Raw genomic sequence first — 8,144 nt, 5'->3', positions numbered from 1 at the left:
GCTGGCTCAAGTGGTAGAGTGCTAGCCTTGAACTGAAGAGCAGAGGGACAGTGCCCAGGCCCAGAGTTCAGGCCCCACGACTGGACCAAAAAAAAAAAAAAAAAGAATATGCTATGTGGCTAGGAATTGGTGACTCGCATCTGTAATTCTACCTACTTAAAAGGCTGGGATCTGAGGCTTCTGATTTGAAGCTAGCCCAGGGACAAAAATCCATAAGACTCTTAACTTGGATTAACTACCAAAAAACCAGAAGTAGAGATGTGGCTCAAATTTTAGAGAGCTAGCCTTGAGTATAAAAGCTAAGGGACAGCACCCAGGCCCAGAGTTCAATAAATAAATGCATAGATAGATAGATAGATTTGTTATGTGTATTTTCCAAGGGCTGGGGAGAGGCATCTTCCTAGAAATGACAATAGTGTTACCAAATCATTTCAAGTGACTTGAATATAACATGGTATTACTATGCCTCCTTTGTACTCAGTAACTGCTCTCTTAAAGAACTATTCAGCTGTATCTTTCTTAAGCTCTCTGGCTTGAGCTTCTTGTTGAAGAACAAAGAGAAGGTCGAACCTCTCATTAGGACAAAGTTATAATTCAATGTTCCTTCATTTCCTCCAATGAAGGTTTGGTGTTAGCAACCTATCAAGAGCAGACTGTGATCCTGGGGATTCCATAAAACCATTATTTGGGGCCAAACAAAATCAAACAAAAAATTCGGTGTTAGTATATCGTGAGTCATCTTTTTGATCCTTCCGGCTGCTGTGCTTTGCCACTTGGGGGTGGGGTGGGGTGAAGTGGGGAGGTGAGGGGAGGTGATAAACCATGAGTAAATAATAATCACCAAAATTAAATGTGTGGATGCTGGATAATTCTTTGGCATTGAGATTCACTAATAACAGTAATTTGGTTGAGTAAATTGCATTGATATCAAATGTTTCTCCTAGGCAGCTTTCAATTAGCAGCTTGCGGATTCTATCTTTTAAGTGATACATCTCAGTTAATAGCTCCTCCCTGACCATTGTAAGGTATATTAAATAGGTAAGTTTCATTAGGTAGCGCTATTCAGGCAGGAAAAGAAGTTTATTTACAGAATTGTTGCCACTGCCCTGAATGGTAGAAAGGCATGGCTGAAAAGGAAAAGGGGGGTGGGAGAAGGGGAGGCGATCCACCCCTGGGCCAGGACTTATCTAGGCCAGGGACAGGAAGAGGTGTGGCCAGGTGGGGAAAAGGTGTGGCCACACTGGATCTGGTGTGACCTCAGGGTCTGGGACTCTCCTAAGGTCAGATGGGAGGCATGTGACCAGAGGTGGCCCAGGATGTGACCTAGTGGGAGGGGAAGGTGACTGCTTCCAGGTCTGCCAGTTACCTAGGTAACAGATACTGGGCGGAAACTTAGCCAAGAGGTAGGCAGGTGTCCCTGTGTAGACCTTGCAACCATATTTTGGAGAATTGCTCTTCCTCTAGTTTTCTGATGTCTTTTTGTTTGTTTCGGGTCCTGCTTTGATGACATCATCACACAGCCATGTCACTCCAGGGAGCCCCAATGCCTGACAAAATGAGTTGGTAGCCATGGCTGACCCATACATGTGGTATCCTGACATTCTCTCTCTGCTGCCATCATCCTTGCTAGGTAATGGTGGCTTCTCATTTTCACTATTTGTCAGACCCCACAGAGCATGTCCAAGTAGGGCTCAAAATGCCCCACCCAGAGTCATCAGCCAGCTGCCAGATGCAAAGACAAGATGCAAAGCCAGCTGGCAGAGGCTCATCTGTAATCCTCACTTCTCAGGAAGCCCAAGCAGAAAAGTTGGTGATACTGTTATCTCCAATTAATCACCAAAGAGCCAGAAGTGGAGGTGTGGCTCAAGTGGTAGAGTGCCAGCCTTGATCAAAAAAAGCTAATGGACAGTGCCCAGGCCCTGAGTTCAAACCCCAGGACTGGCACAAAAGAGAGAGAGAAGAGAAAGAAGAAGACAGAAAGAAAGGGAGGAAGGAAGGGAGGGAGGAAGGGAGGAAGGAAGGAAGGAAGGAAGGAAGGAAGGAAGGAAGGAAGGAAGGAAGGAAGGAAGGATTATGGGGAGAAAAGACTGGATAGCTAATGCAGCTCTGGATATAGAATGCATTTGTGGCTGAGAAAGACTCCACAGTATCCTCCTTGGCTCTGATAGCTGCCCACACTACTGTCTTCACCACCAAACTAGAAAGTCCAATCAAAACAGAACTCAGAATCTGGGCTTCTGTGGCTTACACCTATAATCCTAACTATTCAGGAGACAGATCAGAGGATTGCAGTTGGAATCCAGTTAGGACAAGAAAGTTCAGGAGATTCTTATTTCCAACTAACTAGCAAAATCTGGAAGTGGAATGTGGCTCAAATGGAAGAGCATTAGCCTTGATCAAAAAAGCTTAGGGACAGTGCCCAGGTCTGAGTTCAAGCCCCAGTGCCATCACACAAACAGAGCCAAGGTAGACCACAGGAGAGATCCTAGTCATGCTGAGACAACAGAATCTATCGCTCATTTTATCTTTTCTTCACTAGACACATTCATTGTGCTCATCTTCCTTCACCTTTGTAGCAAAACAAAATGCTAGAACAGAAGGTGAGCAGAAGCTGCCTGTAGTCATTAGCCACAGGCCAAATTGTAGGTCAGCAGAGAATTGACAACATTGGAGTAAGAAGGGGTGCACCAGGGAGTCCCTTGTGCTGGGATTGCTGACTACGGTTCCATTCAGCTGCAGGAGACGCAGGGAATTCAGGCATAGGATGTACAGAAGCTAAGGTCAAGACAGCGCACACATAAGTCAGGCTGGGCAGAGGATAAATGAGATCCCTTGCCTCCCAGCCCAGGGCCCTCTCCAGGCTGCCCTGATTCTTCCACAGCCTGACCTCTGGGTCACGGTAGGTGTCACCTAGGCCCCAGATGGCAACAGCTAGTTAAAACTGTGATGTGACACTTGCAATTTTAAAATTTCTGGCAGGCACACCAAAAAAGACAAAGAAAAGAAAAGGTAAGGAGAGACAACATTCATCGTAGTAATATAATTTTTTGGTACAGCCAAAGCACAATCGTTTCAAGATACAAGAACTGTAAAATATGCCTGACACATTACGTCACATTCTTTCTTCACATGGATTTTCTGTGATCCAGCATGAGCTTTTCCTTGAACAGCCTGTGTCCATTGGACTGGCCACATTTTGCATGCACACAGGGCCAGGAGCCACTGTCCTGGGTGGACAGTAAGGGTGTCAACAGCCCTGCCCCCTGCCCCCCGCAGCAGCCATGGCTGGCTATAGGTAATTCTCAGTAATTCCATTTCTGTTGTCAACACAATGGCTCCATAGACTAAGTAAGTTATGAAGGAGGTCTACGTTGGCCCATCTCCCCCAGTTTTGGTCCAAGATGGAGAGAAACACAGAAGGAGGTAGCCTTCTAGCAGGCAGTATCAGGCCATCGCATGGCAAGAGAGTGCTCTCTTTTACTCTTCCGAAGCCACAGCTGAGTGCTGGTGGCTCACTCCTTCAATCCTAGCTACTCAGGAGGCTGAGATCTGAGGATCATGGTTCAAAGCAAGCCTAGGTAGAAAAATCCATGAGATTCTGATCTCCAGTTTAACTACCAAAACGCCAGAAGTGAAGCTGTGTCTCAAGAAGAAAAAAAAGCTAAGGAACAGTGCCCAGATCCTTGAGTTCAAATATCAGTACCAGCATAAATTAATTCAATTAATTAATTTAATTAAAACAAAGTCATCAGGGCTTAGTTCAAGGTATAAGAAATACAAAATATTATTGATGTATTGCTGTGCACTCGTTTTGTGCACTGATTCTTTGTGATGCAGTATGAGCTTTTAACAGCCTGTGTCCTTTGGGCCATCAGGATTCAGCCATAAGGACTAGTCCTTATCATCTCCCTAAAGCCTCTCCTCTGTCATTGGATTAAATGTCCACCTCTCAATCTCTATCGCTGGATAAGGGGGCAGCAGCCCTCCAATGGTGTAAAGTCAGGAGCAAACATCAACATGAGCTTAGGAATGGACAAACTGTATTCAAACCATATCTACCCTTTCTTCAAATGAATACCACCTTCACTGACCTCTATGACACCACAAAGATGAGGAGCTACCAGCTATGCTGGATTTGAATTTGCCGCCTGGTGGTTCCTAAGGTTTTATGGGACCATTAGATGTTGTAACAAGAACAGTGATTCTAAAATCATTCAGCAGATTCCTGGAGTCTTCTATGGGTTGAACTTCCCATGAAGTCTCTTCATGATCTGCAGTGAAGCAAACTCCATTGTAAACCCTGTAGGCTAAAGTCAGGAAGTCAAGCTGATCAATAATAGCATAGTGTCAGCCAGTTTATAGCACCAAACACATCCCAACCAAGATGACAAGCAGCCTCCGGTGTGATTAATTCTGGTGTTGTAATATTCCAGGCATGATTATAGTTGAAACAATGCTCATCATTCTCAAACTACACTTTGCAATCCCAAAGACTGGCACATTAAGGTTTATTGCTAATTATTGAACAAGACTCTTATAGCAAATGACCACTCTCAGTCAATATTGTATTCCTTGCTTCATGAAGGAAGCTAAGTAGCAAACTCTCTGAACACTAAACTTGAAACTCCAATTGGCAGGAAGAGTACTCACTACAAGCCACATATCTGGATAGGATCCAATAGGATCACTTAACAATGCCTGTAGAAAAGTAAACTCTAGCTAGAGTCTATCAATTACTTTTCAGGAACTACACTACAACTGTGAAAAAGGTTTACAGTGGGCACTCAGTCTCTAGGCCTGTAAATAAGTGTACATTATAAGCCAAGGAGGAAAATGTCTGGGAATAAAGAAGAGGTAATGGCCATGGGCTATTCTGTATGTGCGCACACACCTCAGGGCATGGGTGCTGTCCTTGAGCTATTACACTCAAGGCTAGCACTCTACCACTTGAACCACAACTCCACTTCTAGCTTTTTTGGTAGTTAATTGGACATAAGAGTCTCATGGACTTTCTTGTCTTGGCTGGCTTCAAACCACAGTCCTCAGATGACAGCTTCCTGAAGAGCTAGGATTACAAGTGTGAGCCACCAACACCCGGTTATGGGCTTTTCTTTTACAAGTGCATTGAAAAGTTGTGGTCACTGGTGTCTGGTGATGACCCAGAGCATGCTTGGCTCATCCATCTTTTCCTTTTTGTTGTCAACACAATGTTGTAGCCAGCAAGATGGAGGCTAGAATTAGAACGCAGATGAATTTTGTACTATCAGCACCAGGTTCATCTGTTCTCAATGTCATCCACAGCAACTGTAAGGTATAGGCCAAGTCAGAATAAAGGGATAGGACAAAGTGTAGCTGGCCACCATGATGAAAGTTCAGTCTGCAAATCGTTATGGTTACAACTCATCCAGTTTCAGAGAACACCAAAGGTAGACCAGGCTCCAGTGGCTCAAGCTTGTAATCCTAATCACTCAGGAAACAGATCTGAGGATTAAAAGTTCAAGGCCAGCCCAGGCAGGTAAATCTATGACTATTACCTCCAATCACCACTAAAAAGTAATAAGTAGAGCTGTGGCTCAAGTAGTAGAGTGCCAATTTTGAACAAAAATGTTAAGGGACAATGCCCAGGCCCTGAGTGTAAGCCCTAGTACTGGCAAAATTTAAAAGAATGTGTGGGTCAGGGGTATGATGGGTCTTTCAAACTGTACAGATACTATGATGACTTCTGTGGCCTCTCTCAGTGAAGCCAAGCAAAATTAAGATTTCTTCATTTCAGGCACATGAACAGCCCTTCCTTTCTTCCCTCCCTCCCTCCCTCCCTCCCTCCCTCGCTTCCTTCCTTCCTTCCTTCCTTCCTTCCTTCCTTCCTTCCTTCCTTCCTTCCTTCCTTTCTTCCTTCCTTCGTCTCATTGTGCCAGTCCTGGGTGCTATCCCTGAGCTTTTGTGCTCAAGACTAATGCTGTAGCACTTGGGCCACAGATCCACTTTCAGCTTTTTGGTGGTTAATTGGAAATAAGTGTCTCATGGACTTTCCTTCCCAGGCTGGCTTTGAACCATGAGTCTCAGATCTCAACCTCCTGAGTAGCTAGGATTACTAGTGGGAGCCACTGGTAACCCATCTGACAACTCTTTCTTATCTAACACTCTTCTCTTAGTGCTCTGACATTAGGAACCTTTGATTCACTGTTCCTTCTATCATTGAGCCCAGTCAAGGTCATGTATTTTAAAATCAGACAAGCCAGAATTGCCTCTCTCACCCCACCCCGACACACACTATTATTCTGTGTGTGATTTTTGAACAAGTTGTACAACTATCCAACATGAAACATTTTTGTGAGGATTAAATGAGTTCTTACAAGTCCTGATACTTAACAATAGCTTGAAGAAGCACTCAGTAGATGGATCCCACCCCATTGCTATCACAAGCACCATTGCCATGGAAGTTCCTGTCTGGCAGACTTTAGTCCATGAAGAGGTTGTATAAAAAGCAACTTGCAACTTATAACTTACCCCAGAGGGCGTTTCTTATCCAACTCTGGAGACAGATGTGTGAGATTGAAGTTAGGATGCGGAGGGACCAGCCTTCTGCTGGAGAGCTCTAAAACAGGCCTGATTTGAGCTGAGTAGAGTTAGGTCTAAATGATAAACATAGATGAAAATGTGTGTGTGTGTGTGTGTGTGTGTGTGCATGGTCATATACAGATAGACATGAAAAAATTGACTAAAGTATGGCATATTCGGGGAGGATTCAAATGGTGTCACTCCTTTAAACAATTAATGTAACAGTTTCACAAAATAAATACTGGGAGGCTGGAACTTGTATTGTGGGGAAAGGGATGCCAAAGGAGGTGGCAACAATAAATGGGGGAAGCAAAGGTGGGCAAATGCAGTCATAATATTCCATGTACCTGTGTGAAAATGGAGCCAGTCCCCTACGTGATAAGCAGGGTTGGGAGTGATAGGGGAGAATGATGGAAGAGGTGACATTGATCAAGATACAATGTGCACAATCCCCTTAGATGCCAGGATGGCCTTTGGACTGTCCCTAGACACCCCTAATGTTCCACCAGGGGTGAGAAAGTTCTTCCTGGTCCCAACCCTTCCCTATCCTACTGAGGGTGTTGGCCCAACTTAACCCCAGCTCTGGACCAGCTATGGCTTCTGGTGAGCAAATTGGCTGCAGTCAAGGAAGAGAGGAATGTTAAGTATCTACTGCAGCCTGGCACTCCCTCAAAGACAGCAGAGAAGGCCTGTCTGCTGCCCAGGCAGAGCACTGAGGAGAGGACAAGGAGGAGGGGAGGAGGATATGTAATGTGAAGCAGAAGAATGCTTCTGTCTGAAGATGCATTTCCCTTTGTGTGTGATTCTGTCCCTTTGTAAGGATCATGTCAGGAGTGATGGCTTAGCTGTCAAAGCAGGGAACCTGAAATCTGCACACCGGCCACATGGACTCCCCCGAGTCCCTTACAGAACTAACTTTGGGATGGGCCATTTGCTTCCATTACTTTGTCAATGTTCCTGACTTCGCAGGATCCTGAGGCAGCTGTAAAAGGCAGATCAAACCAAACAGCCTCTGACCATTCCTGCCCCCTCCACTATACAAAGTCATGCATCTGCCACCTCTGAATGCTATTTGCTATCTTTTCATCACTTACTACTTCTTACGAAAAGAAACACACATTTGGGTGCCATTGGTTCACACCTGAAATTCTAGCTTCTCAGGAGGCTGAGATCTGAGGATTATAGTTTGAAGCCAGCCCAGACAGGAAAGTCTGTAAGATACTTACCTCCAATTAACCATCAAAAAAGCCAGAAGTACAACTGTGGATCAAGTGATAAAAGTGTTAGCCTTGAGCAAAAAAAAAGAAGATGCTCAGAGACAGTGCTTAAGCCCTAATTTCAAGCTCTAGGACTGGAACTAAAAAAATAAATAAGTAAATCATCATCACCACCACCATCACATTCATGTTCTATCCAATGTATTACCCTAAAAAATCAGATGATAAAGTAAGGAGGTCAGGTCTGGCTGGTGCCATATGGCTGGTTTTTTTTTTTTTTTTTTTTTTTGTCCCGTCGTGGGGCCTGAACTCTGGGCCTGAGCGCTGTTCCTCAGCTCTTCAGCTCAAGGCTAGTGCTCTACCACTTGA

The sequence above is a fragment of the Dipodomys ordii genome, unplaced genomic scaffold (assembly GCF_000151885.1).
Source record: "Dipodomys ordii isolate 6190 unplaced genomic scaffold, Dord_2.0 Scaffold1, whole genome shotgun sequence".
NCBI classification, from domain to species: domain Eukaryota; kingdom Metazoa; phylum Chordata; class Mammalia; order Rodentia; family Heteromyidae; genus Dipodomys; species Dipodomys ordii.
This window is presented reverse-complemented; position numbering follows the sequence as displayed.